Genomic DNA, 8,740 nt, shown 5'->3' on the forward strand with positions numbered 1-8,740 from the left:
CGAAACTAAGCACAGAAACCGGAATCTGTAAAGATTCGGAGTTATTGTCATATATTGTTATTTGTCCAGTTTAGTAAAATAATTTCGAAATAATTTTATTCCAAGAACCCATGCCTATTAAATGTTTCTATGAAACATAATCCATAATATGCAGAGCCTTTATTGTGAGCCGGATTGCGAACTCAAATCGGTCTCTTAGAGTGTTTATGTCTGTCCGTCTGTCTGTCCGTTCTCGTCCGTCCGTCCGTCCGTCCGTCCGTCCGTCTGTCTGTCTGTCCGTTCTCGTCCGTCCATCCGCCCGTCCGTCCGTCCGTCCGTCCGTCCGTCTGTCTGTCTGTCCGTTCTCGTCCGTCCATCCGTCCGTCCGTCCGTCTGTCTGTCTGTCAACATTGCTTAAACAGTATAAACATTTCTTTTTTTTAATCAATTTTGTAAGAATTCTCGTTGAGTTTTTTTACATTCTAATTGGGAAATATGTATTATATTATGGCATTGGGAATCTAAGCCGCATAACTGTAAAACTGCTTGAAAAAAATCCTGGCTGCCTGGTTTGTTCGCCCTCCATCTTCCAGCAAACAATTCTTCTTTTTCAGCAGCTTCTTCTAGTTTAAATAAATGTGAAGCTACTTTATCTAGTTAATATTGGCTCTTCAGAAGATGCACTTATACAAAGTCAGCTATCACTGCTGCACTTCTAATGTGGACAAAGGATGCAACTGTAGTTCTAATAGAAAAAAATAAATATATACTTCGCCAAGGTAAGATTGATCCTCGACGATTTAGTGAAAAAAAGAATTAGAAGAATTATCAGTTCAGCTGAAAGCTAAAGGTTCTTTATATTGTAAGGGCAAGAGCAAGGATAAAACCAAGAGCCTACAGAAATGTAAAATATTGTAAGATTCAGTGGAAATCAGAAGAAGTTACATGCATTTGAAAAAAGGAATTAGATGGATTGCGAAAAAACAGAGCTAACATTACACCAAAATAAGTTTTAATCTCTAGGAAATATGCAGCTACAGAGGAGGAACAACCAAAAGAAGGAAAAAAAACAAAGACGAAAGGCATGGCGCTGCTGGCACTGTTGTATTAAGTGCTTGGGGCCTGTATAGAGTGTGACGTCACTACATTGGTCATGTACTTAATAAAAGCAGCTGCAGTGACCCTCTGCATATTTGAACATTTGAACATTTACGATACTTTTTGTGTGCAAAATAACAAGTATCTGTAAACTCAGTGTTGTTGTTCTATTGTTGCATTTATAACATAACAACGCGTATAACAGCATAGGTAAACATAGTTTAGTATTAAATGTTTACGTAAATAAAATAATGAATCCGCACATGATTAAAACACGAATACAATTGTCATATGCAATATACACATTTAAAACCTGGTGCTGGCGCTAATCTTGACCGTAGTCTAACAGGATCTTAAGATACATTTAGTAAAAAAATCTCAATGGAAATGTAGCACAAGCGGATACTAAAACTCATGTCAGCTTGAATCAGATTCAAGATGAGCCTGCCTCTCAGAAGTTGCACCACACATATATGCAGTACACATGCAAGTACATATGACATAATTCAAAGCAAATTTTAAGTCAAAGGATATCTATGATAAAAGTAATGGTTACAGTTAGATATGATAGATGCAATACAGGCTAGGGATACACTAAGTATAACTAAATTAAAAAGCATGGCAAAAGAAAAGAATGGCAAAATGAAAAAAGAACAATCAGAAACAACTCAAAATGAAAGGGAATGTTTAATTATGAGAAGCGCAACAAGAGCACCTACAACTCTGTCCGTTCCATGCGTTGACCAAATTCCGAAACTGACTCAGGTTTGTTTCGGCACGAAAGTGCTGACAGAGAGAGTTCCAGAGTTTGGGCGCAGCCGAACGGAAAAGCATGAAACCATACTTTGTAGTCCTTACCTAGGGTACCTCTGCATTGTTATTATACCTAAAAGAATGAGAGTTGTTTTCAATTTTAACCAAATCGTGAAGATAAACTGGTGTCTGTTTGTATTTGATCTTTAAAGTTTCTAAAGCAGTGGTTCTTAGTTGTCTAATTTTTAATGATGAAAGATGAGACTTAATAAAGTCTGGGGATTTGAAAACCTCGATCTGCTGGAGCAACTTCTCTGTATTTTTTTGCGGCGGATTACATATACTAGAAAGAGTAGCCCACGTTACATGCTCTACTCGGAACTTGGTAGATACCCTCTTAACATCATAGTTAAAACCAGAATGATAAGTTACTGGAGTAAACTCGTTTCATCCCATGACTCGAAAATAAGTTTCTTGATATATAAAGACATTTTATATAGTAATAATTCAGTTTGGCGAGTTACATCAAGTCAATACTTGATTCAACGGTTTATTTATACGTTTGGCTTAATAAAAAAAGAATACCTGTAAAACATGTCAGTAAACTTGTGAAATCTAAACTTGTAGACCTTGTCAGCAAACCTTTTTTGAACAATTTAATATTTCGTCTAAGGATAAAACGTATTCTCTGTTTAAGTTCGATATAAAGTTTGAGGAGTACCTTAATATCTTACCCAAACCTCTACGTTTTACATTCTTGTATTTCCGCACTAGCAATAATAAATTCCCTATCGAAGGCGGTAGATGGAGACAGAATGCACATGTCAATAGAAAGTGTACGTTTTGTAATCTAAACGGTATCTGTGACGAACTGCACTATTTACTTACATGTCCATTTTTTAATCCTTTTGGAAAAAAATACACACATAGTCGTTTTACTCAAGACCTAATGTCTTGAATTTTAGTGAAGTTTCAAATTGTAAGAACCCGGATACCTTAAGAAAAAACAGCATTTTTTTTGTTAAAATCTTAGTTTATCACTTTAAACGAATCTGATCATGTGTTCAATTGTTTTCCATTTGTTATCGCATAACTGTATCGATTATAGTGTATCTTTATTCAAATAAATGAATTTGTTTTGTTATAAAAATAAAAGTATTTTAATTAACCACATTCCCCTTACTAATTATATTTGTTTTGTATAATGATGAACTCCAAACCTGTTGTGAAGCCGCCATTAGCCCACCTCTTTATTAAAATATATTTATATATATATTGAGTTTTCACATGCTTTTACTTAAATGTAAATTGTGATATAATAAAAGAATATTTAGATGAGTTGAGAAGAAGAATTTGATGTATGGTCATAGGTAGATAAACCGTAATGATCTTATTATTATTTACTTCACCACAAAATGCCAAGTTAAGGGACAGAAGTTGTATAAAGAGTAATAGATATTAAGTTTACCTAATTTGCAAAGATGTTCCCCAATGCGTTTGAATGCTTTTAATTGCCTAGGTGCTTTCTTACATGTGTTTGAAACATGAGTATTGAATCTAAAGTCTATTCCAACACCTTATAATTTTACTTCTTCTTCACATGTGATGATACTATAGTCTAGCTGAATGGTTTAATTGTATTCTTTAGATGTTGGACCTTTAGCTACAGCCTGAAATTTATCTGAAGTTGCCTGCATTTTATTATCTGAGAACCAGTTTATCAAAGAAAAACTGTCCTATTCTAGAATGTTTTTAACTTCATTTTTTATCAGGATATCACATAGTTGTATAATCAAGCATAATTATATAAGTTGCTTTTGTTGACAAATATAGAAATATATATATATATATGCTTAAAATCACTAGTCATCTACCCAAGTCTAACACATTGATTCCCATTGCTTAAATAGGATTTGATTAAGTTTAGTGCATTTTCACTTACACCATGGTACTTTAATTCATGAGGAAGGCAATCAAAGGTTTTAGACAGGTCCATTAATACTGATGACACCTATTTATTTTCATCGAGCGCCTGCTCCCAGTCTTCAATGGTTTTTAAGAGTGTTGTTTGGCATCCGAATTTTGGTCAGATAGCAGACAAGATTATATTGAAATGTTGTTCAAAAATCTCAACTATTTCAGTGTTGATGGCTCGTTCGAAATGTTTTGACAGAACTTGAAGAATACTGACTGGACGATAATTGCCTTTCTCGAGATTTTCGTTCTTTTTATGTAAAGGAGCAACTTGTGCCATTTCTTAACTATCAGAAAAGATTGAGCACAGGGGAGTATCACGAGATCGCTCAAGTACATCGGCCGAACAAGATGTCGAATAATTCGGCTTTAATGGATGGTGAATGTTAAAGAAGGATATTTAGAATAGGCGCAGAGTACCCGCATTGTAACACAGATTACTCGCATGATTTTTGTTTTTCGGAGGTTTTCTTACTAGTTTAATCCCAAAACTCGATACAGATTTTATTTCTGTTCGTACATTGTCCGAATAAGTCTGTTGTGTACCGTGTGTTGTAGCGCAAAAAACATGCATATGAAACAAAAGTCTACGAAATATTGATTAAATTTGTAAATGTATCATTCGTTGTAATTTTCAAGTGATAGTTCGGTGCTTAACAAAAGGTCCGGGATCTGTCGCAAAATTACCTGAAAGCAGGTTTAAGTACATTTTGACACAATATTTCATATCAACTGGTCGAGAGCTAACACGCCTGGAGTGGTTGAAACGGACATATCTCATATATGACTCCCTCATAGTCCACTGGTTAGTGAAACAGACAGGGAAAGATGGTATTCTCGAATCTGTTATCTGAATCATATGGTTCAATAAGTCTTTAGTGGCAATAAGTGCCCATTGCCACTAAGCCGGGTTTATGTTTAAATTTTTTGCTACTGAGCATGTTTCTGTAGTTTTTGTAATACATTTACAACGAGATTGTGTATGCTATTTCCGATCGAGACATTATCATCAAAACTCTTCGAAACGATAAAAGCACCCAGTACGAATAGCAACGCAGAAAAAGTAAGATAAGAACTTTCAAGTTTTACCAGCAAGAAACATAGGTAGATAGATAGATAATTCTTTATTTCCTCCTTTGAAGAAGAGATTGAACATGGCATTATATAATACATATACATAGACATATTTATAAGTGTGATCGAGTATGTACATATATATACATGGAGCATAGTTGTATGACTTAATTACATGTGATTTATAAGACAATGATAATATAATTTCAATATCTAAAAATAAATATATTTACAAGTAGTACTGATTAAACAATACATATATAGATTAAAGGAAAATAATTGCGATAGTTAATTTGTATTGCCATTATTACTACATATGGAACAACTCAAGTGCAAATTTTGCTTTTGTAAAATTATAAATATTTTTAATGCCAATAGCCTAATATCTAATTCATCCGAAAGCGAAAATGATTAGACAGTGTATTATTTTTTTTTTTTTTTTTTTTCACAAAAAAAAGTGCCAATTTCATGTTGTCTAATTGAGACGAAAGCGAAAGAAATTAGACAAATGTTTGGCTCACACATATTTTATAATAATTTATGATAAATTTTGTTGATGAGTAAGAATTCCGACAATCAGGCGTAAAATTGACACAGTTGAATGCTGCGTGAATGTAATGTCCTAAATCTGTTTTAGGAACACAAAGGTTTAACAAGTAAATGCGAATATCTTGTAATAACCTTATATAGAGATACCCGTAATTCATCGGTAAGATTTAAGTATGTACATCGCGACAATTTGCTTTCGATAGCTTAGCTTACAAAAGCTAGTGATCATATCATTTCCTAACAAAGAATGCAGTTTACGCCAAAGTAAGTGTCGAATACTATCATTATTAATGCAAAAGATAAGTATATGGTGCCCGATGGATTCAGTTTGCATTTTACAATGTGGGCAAATATACACGTACGGTTAAGAAAAAAGTTTACTTAGCAGAAGCACAACTGAATGGCAGTACGGTAAGTATTCTCTGCATAGTTGTGCAAATTTCCAAGATATACATGGAGCGATTTCACTTTGTATGCTGATAAAATCTCACATTGTTTCATCAATTGATAGTCTTCGATAGAAATCATTCGAAACATATTGTCTTATTGATTTTCTTACACGGCTTTTCCATATCGACAGTTCAGGAAATTGTCCGCTTTCAATATATGTCTTCAAATGTTCATGTAATTCATACTTTCCAAGAATATTGAATATATCTGGGAAAAAGCCCTGTATGTTTTGTGGTCTTTTAATGTATTGTACAAGTCGAAAATTGAATAGATTCTTCACACTCTTGTTTTTTGATGAGTGACACATTTGGCCTAGAAAAAATAGTTTCCTTTTATCGATTTCATTTTCAATAGGAATTAGGCCTACAGATGATAAAGCAAAGTCGTTTTTTGTGGATTTCGGTAAACACTGCATAGCTTTAATGCATTGTCGGTGTACGGTTTCTAGAGATGATCTGTGTGTCTCCGACATCGACGACCATAGCTCACATCCGAATAGTCCTTTACTTAAAACTATTATTTCATATAGATGATTTATAGAAATTGGATTGAGCACACCACAGTCAGATAGGCTGAAATACGTTTTCCTTATTTCATTACAAGCGTCGTTGATATTTCGATCAATCGATACATTTTTGTCACAATACACTCATAGGTGGATAAAGCCGGTTTCCTCTTTAACGATTTCGCGACCCAGTTTCCATTGTCGGCGATTATTTTCTATTATGTTTTCATTAAACGCCACAACGCTGCATTTTTGTGCATTGTATGTGTAGTTTTCATTGACTGAATTGGTGTAACATATGTTCATGAAATGCTGCAGGCCATCTTTACTAAGCGATAAAAGAATCATATCATCAGCAGATGTTGGACAACCAAAACTCGCATTATTTATTTTAAGGCACCGTTTATCGGTTAATAAGTTGTTCATAAGGTCATTGATATAGACAAGATATAACATCGGGATTGTACATTGAACCTGCCTCGTTCCTTGTTGAATGTCAAACCACTGTGAAGAGCATTTTTGAGTTCTAACACAGCTTTGGATGTTTTTAAACATTTCGATTATTGTTAGAAATATATGGCTATTTATCCCAGTTTCATGCAGTTTTAGCAGAAGCAATTCGAAGGTTACATGATCAAATGCCTGCCGGACATCAAGTGCGCATGCGTATATTTTCGACTGCTTTTCACGTGCGAAGAGGATGATTTCTCTCAGCATAAATGACGTCATCGTACAGCTGTACTTCTTTTGGAAGCCGCCTTGAAGAGAATTTATCGTTTGCCCACCTAACTCGTCTAACTTGTATAATAACACTTTTTAAAATAGTTTAAGAAAAGTTGAACATAAGGAAATTGCTCGATAACTATTAGGGTCTGTTTTATTTTTATTGCCACCTTCGAAAAGTGGTTATTACTCATCGTTTTAATTCTTTTGGAACAAAATGGAATTTCAACATAGTTTGAAAAAATATTGTCAATGTCTTTATGATTACCTCGCCGCCATATTTCAAATGTTCATAGTTAATGTTGTCGTAGCCACTTGATTTCCCATTTTTACAGTTCTTTAGTTGTTTGATAACATCTGGTTCTGTAATGGAAGGTAACCATTTTACGTCACATTCTAAATTTTCTATAACATTGTTTAATTCTGTTTTACGTAACAAATGTTTTTCCATATCAGTTTCATCAGGTGAATAAAGGTCAATAAAATAATGTTTCCATCCTTTTTTATTTCTTCCGGTCTATTGCAAGTTTTACCAGAGAAATTCATTTCAAATACTTTATCGAATTTAGCTTTTTTGCGTTTTTTTTTTATTTATAAGCTTTCAGAATTGATTTTGGTCCATTTCTGCTGTTTCGTCTATCTCTTGTTCAAGTTTCATAATAAATTTCTGCACTGCATATCTGTGAGCTTTTCTGAATTCCGCTTTAGCCGTTTTATATAATGTTCGTGTGTTCGACGATTCGTGCATTTCACGTCCATTTAGTATCCATTTACTTCCAGCATCTGTGATTTTCTTGTGTAGGAGTGAAAGATTCTTAGTCCAATATGGTTTGATATAAGGTTTGAATTTTGCCTTTGGTATGCACTTTTTGGTACCGCATTTATTTCTCTGACAATTTCACGGTAGTATACGTTAATATCTTCTTCTTCGCAAGGACTTTTACTAGATAGATTTATTAACACTTTGCTCCATTCTTTACTAGCTTTATAGTTTTCAATGTATCTCGGCTTAACCGACTTCCAGTTAACAAACCGTGTGTATGTATTCGACTGCTCAGTTTCTTTAAACATATATGTCGGAACGACAAAATTCATTATGATAGGGCGATTTGTTGAAAAATGTGTACAATCATCATCTTATATTTGGCAACTATTAACAAAGTATACATCATGCAATTGTACAAGTATATGATCAATAAGAGTTTCTCTTTTACCATTGAAAGGTACGTTAGTAAAAAGCGCGCCAGTGCAAATTGACAGACCATTTACTGCGACAAGGTTATTTTTAAGTAAAGTATCTGTTAGAGACTGGCCTCGGTAGTCTAAGCACATATATCTTTGTTCCCGCGAGGGGAGTTCTGTGTTAAAATCGCCCATTACAACAACCGTTCTCTTATGTGAAAATTGTATAATAATACTTTCTACATCTTTTAGGGCGTGTCTAAATGTATCTACAGAATAATTTTTACATGGAAGATATATCTGAAAAACATACAAATATTGGCCAGGGCTTACATTAAGTTCTAAGTCTCAGAGATTGCTTGGCTACGGTACTGATTGTTTATACAATTTAATAAATACAAATCACTGTTATATAACCAATGTTCAGCTATTCCACATATGTGTATGTTTCTT

The sequence above is a fragment of the Mya arenaria genome, chromosome 3 (assembly GCF_026914265.1).
Source record: "Mya arenaria isolate MELC-2E11 chromosome 3, ASM2691426v1".
Lineage (NCBI taxonomy): Eukaryota > Metazoa > Mollusca > Bivalvia > Myida > Myidae > Mya > Mya arenaria.